At 32.4% G+C, this 8,014-nt stretch overlaps 2 long non-coding RNA genes and 2 pseudogenes across 9 annotated transcripts; all 4 read right to left on the bottom strand.

Annotated features, from left to right (window-relative positions):
- Positions 1-2,601, bottom strand: part of LOC104759993 — a 17,861-nt pseudogene extending 15,260 nt beyond the window's left edge.
- On the bottom strand, positions 375-1,152 carry LOC104758611 (annotated as a pseudogene).
- On the bottom strand, positions 5,886-6,934 carry LOC104758612. 3 transcript variants are annotated; one of them, XR_762750.2, is made up of 4 exons: positions 6,770-6,934; positions 6,636-6,681; positions 6,212-6,544; positions 5,886-6,134 (listed from the first exon to the last, which is right to left on the bottom strand). It is a non-coding gene; the product is annotated as an uncharacterized LOC104758612 (long non-coding RNA). The 3 variants fall into 3 exon arrangements; XR_762749.2 differs by having other exon boundaries at positions 6,269-6,544; XR_002036316.1 differs by lacking the exon at positions 5,886-6,134 and having other exon boundaries at positions 6,269-6,360; positions 6,447-6,544.
- LOC104758613 lies at positions 6,958-8,014 on the bottom strand. Of its 6 annotated transcripts, none has more exons than XR_762753.2 (5): positions 7,972-8,014; positions 7,764-7,858; positions 7,630-7,675; positions 7,206-7,538; positions 6,958-7,128 (listed from the first exon to the last, which is right to left on the bottom strand). It is a non-coding gene; the product is annotated as an uncharacterized LOC104758613 (long non-coding RNA). The 6 variants fall into 6 exon arrangements; XR_762752.2 differs by having other exon boundaries at positions 7,263-7,538; XR_762754.2 differs by having other exon boundaries at positions 6,958-7,354; positions 7,441-7,538.

Genomic DNA, 8,014 nt, shown 5'->3' with positions numbered 1-8,014 from the left:
ATTTCTAAATATTACCAAGTTCTTTATATGAGCCAAGTTGTTGGGTTTTGTTCACAAAACTGTACGTTTTACTTGTATTAGTAAAACAATGATCATGTTCACTCATTTCGCAGACTTAAATCTAAATTGTGAAAATAAAGATTGATTATAGGTTGGTTATGTCTTCTATTATTGTGAACAAAAAAAAAACTAATAAACGATTATAAGTTGGGTTATTAATGGTCTCACACTCAGGATCATGTAACATAGAGTGAATAGTGATGCAATACACTTGTAAACATCCCAAGAACATCTCGTCCGAAGCCTAAATACACGACATGTTTTCCCCTCGTATATATATATATGTATTGATTTTGCATCCGATAAATCTATCGCTATGAATATACTATACGGCAACACAACTCGGTGACGGTGCACCTCCAGGGTGAGCCACTGGACGATCTGCACTTTCTGGTCTTGGTGCAACTATAACAGTAGCCGTTCTTAACGTTGCACTTTATACATGGGGAAGACGATTCATTAGTAATTAGATAAGTAGTGACGGTCGTGTTATAACTTTTGCTGTGGCATTTATTCGATACGCTCCCTCCAGCTATTTTAGAGCTTTTGTAGTCATTGCCTTCCAAATTCCTCCTCACCTTGATTATCTCATCTGCATCACGTACACATAATCCACACTTCAATTTATACAGTCACGCAGGTTATTTTAAAGATATATAACTAATTAATATAGCTAAATCCAAATTTTCAAAAATAACGTACATATTTATTATATTCTCTAATGATAATTTTCCTTATAAATCTTGTAACAAAATGACTAACAAAATGAATATGAAATGTTTTCTATTCAAAAAAGAGGTAAAGTATATATATATATATATATATATATATATATGATGGTCACAAAATAATAAACATAAAATAAGAAAACTATATGAAAACATGTAATTGGATCAAATTATTTTAAATTATCAACTTATACTTTACTAGTAATTGGACATGAATATTAATATGTAAAAGATTTTCAAGGGAAAAAAAAAATCTTACTCAGTTTGCGGATTTTACGTTGAGCAGCAAGAGCTCATCCATATGAAGCGAAAACACGAGGAGAAGAAGAAATAGCACGGAAGAGATCAATGTGGAAGATGCCATCTTACTAATTCACTCTGTATGTAGAAATTGAGTTTCACACAATGAATTTGTTTGAAGGGGGAAACAAATTCAATAACACTTTCTCTCAAAGAATCAGATTAAACTAGAAATTAAAAAAGGGATTAAATCTCTTGAAGAACAAGCTAGGGTTTGCTCACGAACAAAGATGAATTTAGGGTTTTTGTATTAGTTGTTGGATGAATTACAAAGAGAGGATTCCCCATTATTTATAGGCTTTCTTAGATTTACAGAATATAGCCACTTTCCTAATTAACTTGCTCAAGATCAGGAAAGTTTCTTCTTTTTTGTTAGGTCAGCCACTGGGCGACCTGCGAGGTCGGCTCCTTGCACCCGAACTGGGCTTCTGACTCTATTGGGCTTTCTTCGTAAGGCCTTATCCAATCTTTGCTTCTATCGAGGTCCCGGTTAACTAATTGGTTTAGATCGGTATGATGGGAGTGCTAATACCCGCACCAACAACGACGTATGACTGGAGTGGGAGTTGAAGGGAAATCCATTCACCGTCTTTTGACTTTACCTCTAAACCATTTACATCGTTTTGGTGAAGTATCGTTAAGAAAGTCTTGTCTGTGTGCTGAGGAAAAGCTGGCATTGAGATAGATTCTGGTGGAGCCAAATACATGAGAAATTTGAGTAGGTATGTCTTTGATTTTGACGTGCTATTCGTAGTGTTTCTCAACACCGTAGTTCTCGAATATAATCCTCACCACTAGCCGGTCCAATTCCGCAACTGCGTTTGAAAAACTGTGTATGGTTTTGCTGCAAAGCGTAAAATTAAACAAATAAAAACTATAGAGTCAGGGTTTCAAAGTAGACCAATATATCGAAAACTTTAAGCTAGTTTTCCCTGTCCAAATGAAAAGTATCAAATTTAAATAAAAGTGACCAACTCAAAACTAATTGGTAGCCAGTTCATGTCCCATATATATTACTTTAGCTAGGTTTCTATCGTATTGCAAATGAAAAGTATCAAATCGTATTGCAAACATGAAATTTATAACATTAACTGGTCATAGTGTTTTTTTTTTTTTTGGTTTTTACGAAGTAGTAAAAGTTATTGGCTTCATTTGACATTAAAACTAGATATAATCGAGTTAAGACATACCAAAACTGATCATTTCCTTAAGGCCACATGAGATTACTGAATTTCTTAGCATCTTCTTTGTTGGTAACATAATCAATTCCAAGACCCTCGTGAAGAGGGATTATAGGCATTTGACCAACGTAGCCATTCTTAGCAGCGGCAAAGACTGAATCGTCTAGTTGCTGCGTTACTCCATCGTAAACCGCCACGAAACAGCCGTATTCCTCTAAGGCCTCACAAGCATCTCTGGAAATAGAACGCCATGCAGACGTTCTTGGTTTTAAGTCTTGCTCTCTCGCGAAATCAAGAATCGGAACCTTAGTAGTGTTCAGGATTGATTCCATATTTGGATACATTATTTCTAATTTGACCTTTCTTGTATTTGTCGGAAGCACTTGTTATTTATAGAGAATTTGTTACTTATATTAATGAGTTTATATAATTTTTTGTTTGAGATCAGTAATGAGTTTTATACTATTGTAAATTTATACGGGCGTTCAAATATGAAATGAGCAACAACAAAAAAAAAATAAGCTCTATATAATGATATATATTTTTTTTTGTCATCATTAAATCGATAAGGCCCGATTCGTAGCCAATTCCTACTACGAGGAGTAATGCGATTTAGTGGAGTCGAACTTTGGTAGGAACGATCGCAGAAGTGATGTTGTAAACACTTGAGTAAAGACACTTCTCCTATATAAAAATATTTATATAAACAGAATGGTAGTTTTCTTTGTTAAGCAAGAATTCATTTTATTAATACCTAACTATATTTTAGAACCAAAACCGTATTTAATCGTCGATCCATATTTATATTATTAGTCTGATAGCTATTTCTTTTTAAGAACCATGTATTGGAACCTCAAATCTAAATTGTAATCCCGACTCGATAACATAGTTTATAATGTGGTCCATGGATTCGGTGACTTGTAATATCACTACTACATAGTTGGGTCCATAGAACTGGTGACTACTAGTAAGTAATATTAGTTAAGAAACATTTTGTTTTCATTCTAAAATGAATAATTGAAACCTAAGAAGCAAGATTCCTTCAAGATTTGTTTTCTAATGAACACCTAAACTCTTATGTCTAAGCCATTTGATCATCCACAATACTCATGTACTTTGAAATTAGGACAATACTTGGGTTCACCCCTAGGGGTGAACATATACATTCACCCCTTATAAGATAAGAAAATAAAATCTGTATACATTATTATAAAATGAAAAATTCAAACCGCTCTTTTATAAACCCAAACCGATATATAATTTATTCTAATTGTAAAATTTAAACCCTAACCATCTCATTTGTAAACCCAAACCTACATATAATTTTGTTCGAATTGTAAAATCTAAACCCTAACCATTTCATTTGTAAACCGAAACCGACATATAATTTTGTTCTAATTGTAAAATCTAAACCCTAACTATCTCATTTGTAAATCCAAACCGACATATATTTTGTTCTAATTGTAAAATTTAAACCCTAACCACCTCATTTGTAAACCCAAACCGACATATAATTTTGTTTTAATTGTAAAATCTAAATCATAATTCTCATTTATAAACCCAAACCGATATATAACCTCATTTAATTGTAAAATCTAAACCAAGCTAATATTTAACTTTCCTTAAATAAAAGTATACAGAATTTGTTTCCTTAATTTGTTTTTGTTTTTAATTTAGTTTTGATTTATTTTTTTAAATAAAATATTAGATGGAACATTTTGATTGGTTGAGAGGGGAGAGGGTGAATACAAAGGTAAAGGGGTGAACTTAAGTATTTTTCTTGAAATTAGAAATACATGAATCGACCTAAAGATTGGTGCAGTAACTATTACCCAATTAATTAATGAATTTATAATATGTTCTTAACTACAATTTTTCCGATAAATAGCAAGACACACATCTTACTAACTTTCATATCTTAAATATCATATTATTTTGTAAAATTCTATATTTTTTAGTATTCAACTAACATCGTCTTAACGTATTTTAATATATATGTCGCATATGCTATATGTTTATAAGAAGTTCAACATGTGTATATGATATGATATGATATATATATATATATGATATTTTAAAAATATGATGAAATATTTATTTTTTCTATCATCTAAATTGTGTTCGTTCTTAATTTTTTCTTTGGGATATTAGTACTGCATATATATTATGAACATCATGATTTATAGTTTTATTTTCAATTTTACTTGTCATATTAATATGTGTAGTGTATTTTATGTTTAGCTTTTACATTTGTATTCATTGTAAAATAAAAAATTCACATGAAATTATTATTTAACTAGTTTTCAAATTCTATTCACTTATTAATATTATTAATAATTATTCCAATCATGTATCATTTATCAGTATATAGTAATTAACATATATAAATATATGCTTATATTAATTTATTTAAAAAAAATTGATGGAATTGTAAATATATATAAGTTAGGTTTTGATCTCACTTATATTGCCAATATTGGTACAATTGAATCATTTTCCCATATGATTTTAATATATGACTTTCATCAATCATTTCGGAATAGCATCTTTAGTTTTGAATTAATTATCTCGGATAATATTTATGTTCATAATTGAATCTTAATAATATAATAAATAATAAATTAATTTTCTTGCGTTTGTTGGACAGTGGAAAGACTATTGAGTGAACTAAGAAAAGTATAAAACAATAATTAAGGGAAATATTTTAAAAACTTTTGTACAAATTTTGAAGATACTTATTTAAAAGACTATTTATGTAATATAAACTATTAAATAATCAATTCATTCAATAAATTACTAAAATATTTTTAAAGTATATTGGTAATTATATACTAAAATCTCTTGAAATTATATAATTACATATTTTGTTATATTAATCTCAAGAGATGAAGAATGGACGCTTGTTGAAAAATCTATTTCTCTAGTCTACTGGCTGGCTACTACCTATACTCGAGATCTTTTCAGACTAGATATCGTCAGTAACAGTGCAGCTGAGGGTATGCAATTTTGTAAGGGGTTTAATGGTATTGGTGGTCTACTACTGAATAAAAGGAAGGATGATGGTGATGATTCTCATAATGGTGATGATGATGATGATGATGATGATGATGAGTGAAGACCATGAGAAAGCACGGGAAGAGGCAATTTTTGGTATCAGAGCTTCCACGGTTGTGACCCCTTTCTTTTCTTCTTCTTCTTCTGTTTCCTTCATTTTCGCCATTAATGGCAGCTGCAACATCAAATATATTCTGTTACATACTCTGTTATTCCTGTTTTGGTTTAAGTTTTATCCAATTACTTTAGGTTTTATCCATATCTTTAGGACTTTCAGATAAATAGATTGCAATTAGTTTTGGTTTGGTTCGGTTTTATCATGTTCTTGTTTTTTCTTTCTCACCCCTAATTACAAGACCAAAGCCAATATGTAAACCTAAACATTTCTTTTTAACAACTTTGATCCAATTACTTCTCAGAGCTCTGTAAACTGACTTCTAACACCTCTGAGAAGCTCCATCACAGCATTGTTGTGAATACAGTCGAGATTTTCGGTATGAGTTAAGAACTTTCATAAGAAACAAACACAAGCCGAACAGGAATAAGGGTGTAGTAATGGGAAAAAGTACTCTAGTGAATCACCATTTCCAAGCTTTACATAGGTTTTTTGTACTGATAACATTTCCAAGCTTTAATGGGAAAACATACTCTAGTGAATCAGCAAAAGAAACGAACAGGAATAAGGCTGTATGTACTGATAACATTTCCAAGCTTTACATAGGTTTTTTGTTGTCTTGGAATCACCATTCTTGTACAACAGGAACACGAGCAATCAGGTTGAGGCAATCGTCATATGTTGGCTTCCCAGAACCTAGACACAAAGATCTTTGTTATAAAGCCAGCGACTACATATAAATATCTACACCAAAAACATACTTCAAAACGTACAGCCTTAGAACGGGAAGGATGAGCTATTGATATATTTAAGATCATCTAGGATCTAACCAAGTAAACAGAGAGTTATCAGTACATATCCACGTCAAGCAATGAGGTTTCCCAAAGCAATCCAGTCATACCTCTCATCCCACCAATAACCTCTATTTCAAAGGGGAAGGGTAAAATCAAATAAACAGACCAAAAGGTCAAAATCATCAGTGTTTCTACCATATCAAGTGATGTTTACCAGTTGGACCTTCCCATGTTCTGACTTTCTTCAGATGGTCCTGAAACTGGGAAAATCTCTACGAGGAAAGAGGGAACTAGAAAATAAAAAGAGATTCACTGCAAGTAACATTTAAGAACAAACTCAACCATCAGAACTATAATAGACAAGTTCATCTTTTCATGTAATATAAAGGGAGTCTATGCTGACCTGCTGTTTCGGAATGAATTAACTCTTGCAGCTGCGACTTGAGGTCCTGCAGTGAAGAAAAGAAATATATAAAAAATGCTAATACAGAGTCTGCGGCAGTTTCTAAAACCAAACACCATGAATGACATTATTACCTGCGCAATACTAAGGGTTGCAGAACTCACAGGATCTGAAAAGTCTCCTCCCGGAGGTGAAACTGCACCAGCATACTAATCATTGCAATTTAAATCTGAAGAAGTACAAATTAAGAAAGAACCTAAGCTAAAGGGATTATAAATTGCTATGTAAATGTTGTTCTATTATGAATATACATCANATGGGAAAACATACTCTAGTGAATCAGCAAAAGAAACGAACAGGAATAAGGCTGTATGTACTGATAACATTTCCAAGCTTTACATAGGTTTTTTGTTGTCTTGGAATCACCATTCTTGTACAACAGGAACACGAGCAATCAGGTTGAGGCAATCGTCATATGTTGGCTTCCCAGAACCTAGACACAAAGATCTTTGTTATAAAGCCAGCGACTACATATAAATATCTACACCAAAAACATACTTCAAAACGTACAGCCTTAGAACGGGAAGGATGAGCTATTGATATATTTAAGATCATCTAGGATCTAACCAAGTAAACAGAGAGTTATCAGTACATATCCACGTCAAGCAATGAGGTTTCCCAAAGCAATCCAGTCATACCTCTCATCCCACCAATAACCTCTATTTCAAAGGGGAAGGGTAAAATCAAATAAACAGACCAAAAGGTCAAAATCATCAGTGTTTCTACCATATCAAGTGATGTTTACCAGTTGGACCTTCCCATGTTCTGACTTTCTTCAGATGGTCCTGAAACTGGGAAAATCTCTACGAGGAAAGAGGGAACTAGAAAATAAAAAGAGATTCACTGCAAGTAACATTTAAGAACAAACTCAACCATCAGAACTATAATAGACAAGTTCATCTTTTCATGTAATATAAAGGGAGTCTATGCTGACCTGCTGTTTCGGAATGAATTAACTCTTGCAGCTGCGACTTGAGGTCCTGCAGTGAAGAAAAGAAATATATAAAAAATGCTAATACAGAGTCTGCGGCAGTTTCTAAAACCAAACACCATGAATGACATTATTACCTGCGCAATACTAAGGGTTGCAGAACTCACAGGATCTGAAAAGTCTCCTCCCGGAGGTGAAACTGCACCAGCATACTAATCATTGCAATTTAAATCTGAAGAAGTACAAATTAAGAAAGAACCTAAGCTAAAGGGATTATAAATTGCTATGTAAATGTTGTTCTATTATGAATATACATCAGTAGACAAATGATTTTTCACTCCTTACTCTATGAACAGTGGCCTGCACAATTCTCCCCTCAGTGATTGTT

Source organism: Camelina sativa, chromosome 17 (assembly GCF_000633955.1).
Source record: "Camelina sativa cultivar DH55 chromosome 17, Cs, whole genome shotgun sequence".
NCBI classification, from domain to species: Eukaryota; Viridiplantae; Streptophyta; class Magnoliopsida; order Brassicales; family Brassicaceae; genus Camelina; species Camelina sativa.
The sequence above is the reverse complement of the archived record's forward strand: the minus strand, read 5'-3'. Positions and strand labels throughout refer to the sequence as shown.